Consider the following 5,480-nt stretch of genomic DNA (forward strand, 5'->3'; position numbering starts at 1 on the left):
AGGCTCGGTCCGGCCGAGAAGCCTGACCGGACTGTCTGGCCCCTGTCAAGTTCTAGACCCTTGCATACCTTTGGCTCTATCTTACACTCAAATATTCATACCCTCTTTGATTCCTTGTATGTGCAAGATCATCATGACTCGTGGCGGCAGCAGCAATGTGCTCGAAAAGCGACACAAGAAGCGTCAAGACCCTGTCTCCACTTCCACCGAGTCAGATGGTGACAACTCCCCTCCAGTGAAATATCCAAGGGGTAGAATTGGAAAGAAGAAGGTTGACGAGGTGGGAAAGAAGAAGGTCGATGAGGTGTCACCTTCAAGAAGAAGAGGGAAGAGAACCGCAAATCGTGGCCGTCCAAGTGGCGGGATTCGCATTGAGGAGCCTTCCTCTTCTGCTCTACCCACCGGTTCAGCTCGTCGGCCTTGTGATGCTCAGAGGCTGAATAATGAAGCAGCTGTAGGGGCGATTCGCCTCTTTACCAAGCCAGTGTTGACCGCAGCCATTGGACATGAGACTCCCAGATAGGCGGTTGACTATCTCAAAAACATGGCAAAAGCATGAACAGATCGTGGCAGGGCTCCGGAACAGCAATTGGAGAACAACTCCGATTATCGGTTCTACTCACAAGTCCAAGTTGATTGGTACAACTCCATGTTTCTTGGGAGGAAGAAGTCGTCTATCATGAAGATGAAGTGGATTGAATGGGATTAAATGCAAAAACTGTCAAGCCAGGTGGCAAAGATGGCTGTTCACCTTTGTCACCAAAAAAATCTTGATACCTTGATGAGTCTGGAGCACAATTGGAGTGAGGAGCTCATCGGTCAATTCTATGCAAATGCCTATTTTGAGGACAATGACGATGGCTCCGAAGAGAGGGTCCGATGGTTGACAGATGGAATTGAATATTCCAGCACCATCTCTTAGTTTGCCTCTATTCTTGGACTTGATGCTTCTGATCTTTCCAAGCTCGACCTTCATCTCCAGCCTGCCCTTTCTCAAGAAACCATAAGGAGACTTTATGTGGACGATAGTAGCAAGGTCACCTTAAGAACTGTCAAGGGTCTTCTCCCTCACTTTGACCTGCTACTCGAGATGATTAAGACCACCATCTCCCCCAAGAGTGGCGATAAGTCAGCTCTCACAGCTCGCCATGCCGCCTTGCTTTGTAGCATGCGCGCCTCTGCATCGCCCTTCAGCGTGATGAAGTACATATGGAATGAGATTCAAGCCATTGTTCTAGATCCCTCCAAAGGTCTAGTTTATGCCCCGTTCCTGCACATCATGATTCGGAGGATGACTAGCTTCTACTTTGAGGGGGAGTGCGTGCATTATTCGTACCGTCCTCAGATCCCTCAAGCTCCTCCTCCCAGCTGCCTCGTGCCTCCTCTCCATCCTTGCCCATCAAGAAGGCGCTTTGAGCGATCTTCGGCATTTGCAAGAAAAATGCCGTGAACATCAATTCAAATGAGCGGAAGATAAATCAGATTCTAAGGAACAACGGGCATGAGATTCCACCGGAGTCCGAGGATGAAGACTACATTGACCTCTTCATGGCCTATGAAGCAGAGGTGGCCACTAGAGCAGCTGGAGCTTCCTCCTCTCGCGCTCCTCAAGATAGTGACGAAGAAACCAAGGAGGAGGAGAGTGAGGAAGCCGAGGGAGAAGAAGATAATGATGAGAACAACGATGACGAGGATGATGATATCGATGATGATGAGGAGTGATCCCCTCATTCTACCCTACAATGCTTCCTTTTTGGTGCTTTGATGCTAAAGAGGGAGAAGTTGTAGGGAATTGAGAGGGGTCACCATCTTTTCCTGCTGATAGATAGTGTTGGCCGGACTGTCCGCCCTGGAGCCGGACAGTCCGGCCTCCCCCCTCTCAGATCAACCCCCCCTATTTATCAGACTTTGTTTATTTCAGTTTAAATGTCGCTGGGTTGTAATGACTGTTTAAGTTCTTACCACGCCTTATTTCCTTGCATGTATGCCTGAATGATTGTTGAACCTTAAGTACTCACTTTGTAGTTTAGTCTAAATCATTATCTACATGCTTGTTTGTGTTGATGACACTTGTCTAGGGGGAGCTAAGACCTATTATTCTTAGCGCAACCTCTGCCTCTCTTTCTCTTCCTCTCTCAGTGTCGGCGGCGCAGGGCGTGGGGAGCGGCAGCCGGCGGCGCGTCTCCGTCCCTGTTCACTGTCACCTCCCTCGTCGTCGTCGCGGACCTCTCAAGGTGTTGGGCCCTATGGCGCCAGCGCTGAGCAGGAGCCTGGGGGCGTCGTCGGTGGCGGCGCTGCGGCCGAGCCCGTCGCGTTTGTGTTTTGTTGTGCTGTTTGCTGTAGTCTGGTTTACGGCGTGGTTAATTGAGATGTGCATCTCATGGTCACTGTTTAGGAGCTCTAGGTACTTGCTTCAAATTTCTTGTCGACTTGCATTTGCGCTGAGTTTGTGTTGTGTTAGTGGGATTTGGCCCGATGCTGGTGCAAAACGTTTGGATTTGTTTGCTCTTATGGAGCAAGTCAAAGATTTTGAGCTGTTTGGGGGTCGGGATGATAGTTTCTCGACATTTAGTTTTCCGCTAATGCTTTGAATTTTGGTGTTTCTCATGGATGTGTTCGAGTCTGAGATGCAAAAGTAAGCGTCGGGTGCTCAATTTCATCTGCATGATGCTCTTAGATGTACACTTAATCTGGTCAACTTCAATCGGATACTGAATATAGGTTGTCTGTGCCATCGCCAGATTCATTAGCCAATAACTGAATAAAGATGCGCTTTTTTTTTATTTTGCGTGGATGATTTGGCTGTCACTCAAGACAAGTGGAATTGTACAGATGTTATTTGCTGCTTTCTTGCCGTTACATAGTGTTTCGAGTTCTAGCTATGATAATTTTGTCTCTTTTGCTGTAACGTCAATCAGTTGCATACTTAGGAAAGCACAATGGTCAAATGGGATAATAACTGTTTCCAGCCTGTTGTGAGTCATTGTTCACTAGTCATTAACTCTTTTTATTATGATTTTGATTCTTCAGTGTCACATGCAATTGGATCTTCTTCCATTTGGTTGGTTTAAGCCAATTTTGTTCTCGTGTTGATACTGTTGCTTCCAGAGCACAAACTTTTCATTGGGATGCTTCCAAAAAATGTTACTGATGCTGAAATGACTGATTTATTTTCACAATATGAGAGCATCAAGGATTTACAAATTTCGAGAGGTTCACAACAGACAAGCAAAGGTAAAAATTTCCTGTTGACTGAGATGTAAAGCACTGGTCATATAGAACCGTAAACAGTTCTGAGAACCTTTAACAACCATGGATCTTGCAGCTGGCTGTGCCTTTTTGAAGTATGGAACAAAAGAGCAAGCTTTGGCCGCCATCGAAGCTCTAAAGGGGAAGCACAATATAGAGGTTAGTGGAAATTGAAGGATGAAACCTTTTTTTTTGCTGGCTTGAGTTTATAGCTTTTTGCTTGATGTATCCTGAAAATCATACCATCTTAGGCATCTATTGCACTAACTCAAAGTCTCAGCCAAGGATAGTACTGTATCGGATTCAAATACAAACATAGTTGAACAAAAATGTTCAAATACTGTCTCATTGTGCAGTGTTTATATAACAAGTAATTGTTACATGAGTTCATCCAGATCGCGTTGACGACGGAAGAGTGCAGAAATAGCTTAGCCCAAATATGATGGATAATGTTTTCAAGTCGTCTGAATAATCACAATTAGTGATGATTAGTTGTCCTAGTCAGTTCTGAGACGACTTGGTTCTAACCATGATTAGTCAGGAGGTCGCCCGATTCGTTGTGATTAGTCATCCTAATTGGTACTGAAGCGACTAGACTTGACTTTCCGATTTGAAAAGGTTGCCCTACTTTTTATAAGTTTTTGTATATGCACATGATAGTTGTGTTTCTTCACACTATATTTTCTGTTATATTAACTGGATGTTTTTTAATCCTCTATAAGGATATGCAAATCTATTCAAGTATTTGTCAATGATTCCTTACAAGTATTTAGTTGCTATAAAGCTATTGTACACTACATAACCATGGACTTGTTTGCAGGAACTACCAACAACTTGACAAACAAATGATTTATCGGCAGCTAGCGATGGCTGATGGGAGCTACACCCTGGATTAGTGGATTGTGTGTGTTTCTCAGGAAGCCATGTTTCGGGCCACCTCTTGTAATTAGGTTGAATCTGAGATGAACTATTGTTTGAATTCTTTATATTCTAATTGCATCTATTATTACTTGAATCTGAGATGATATATGTTATTAGGTTTGAATTTGAAATGTACGAGAAATTGGATTGAATTTCATGGGCTCAAATTTAATTGGCCTATTTAGTGGGCTTTGACCTGATAGTTGGTTGATAAAATGGGTCTGTTTTTAAATGGGCCTAGTTCTAAAATAGGCCAATTCTAAAAGAAAAATAATGGGCCGCTGTTAAATAATTAATGGGCCGTCAAAGAAATAATGGGTTCTTAAAAAATGGGCCATATAAAAAAGTTGCTGACATTAGCTGCCACGTCATCAGTGCCACATCATCCCACACGTGTCAATGACCACGTCACCTGCCATGTTGGTCACCACGTCAACTTTTCATCCTATGTGGCATTTATCTATGTGGCATGGTCTAGGATTTTATGACAACAAGTCAATGTCATAAATCTCTGACATTCAAATCTATTGTCATACACCTGTGACATGAAACTATACAGTTGTCACAAAACGAATTTGTGACGGTGGTTTTTTGACGTTTGGATTTTCGTCAACTAGATATCACAAAGTTTATATTGTGACATAAATTCCATGTATTATGACATAAGTACGATATCAAAAAACAACATATATCTTGTAGTGAATAGATGAGTCGGTCCATGATTATGTTCAGATGTTCCAGAATGTAAGAAGTCGTTGCTATCGGCTAAATATGAGCGACCAGCAATTGGCCGAGCTAGCATTCCAGGGCTTGCTCGACCAGATCAGAGAAAAGTTCTCGGCCTAGGAATTCGAGAGTTTAGCTCACCTCGTGTAAAAGGTATCGGCCCATGAAGTCCGACACCAGGAGGCCAGAAAAGATAAATTCCAGCGTCGAGTAGCATACCTAGCTGAGGAATCGTCGGATTCTGACATCGATGAATCTGACATAGGTATGGCAGAATGGACCAGGAACAAAAAGTCAGTGAACTGTCCCTGGGTCAAAACGACAAAGGAGACGGAGTAGTTTGACTTCGATGTCAATAAAGCCGATAAGATCTTTGACCTCCTGCTGCAAGAGAAGCACACACAGCTGCCTGCAGGACATGTCATACCATCGACTAAGGAATTGAAGAAGAAAAAATATTGCAAATGGCACAACTCTATCTCCCATCGCACCAACGACTGCCAGATCTTCCGGCGTCAAATCCAAGCGGCGGTGGAACAAGGCCACATCTTGTTTGAGTAGACCAAGAAGCCGATGAAAATAGA

The 5,480-nt window shown here is 44.0% G+C and overlaps 1 long non-coding RNA gene across 1 annotated transcript; it reads left to right on the forward strand.

The window, feature by feature from the left end:
- The first annotated feature begins 2,108 nt into the window (after positions 1–2,108).
- On the forward strand, positions 2,109–4,322 carry LOC102711088. The gene is made up of 3 exons (XR_423736.3): positions 2,109–3,234; positions 3,326–3,408; positions 4,070–4,322. It is a non-coding gene; the product is annotated as an uncharacterized LOC102711088 (long non-coding RNA).
- The last annotated feature ends 1,158 nt before the right edge of the window (positions 4,323–5,480 follow it).

Source organism: Oryza brachyantha, chromosome 8 (genome assembly GCF_000231095.2).
Source record: "Oryza brachyantha chromosome 8, ObraRS2, whole genome shotgun sequence".
In the NCBI taxonomy this organism is placed as follows: Eukaryota; Viridiplantae; Streptophyta; class Magnoliopsida; order Poales; family Poaceae; genus Oryza; species Oryza brachyantha.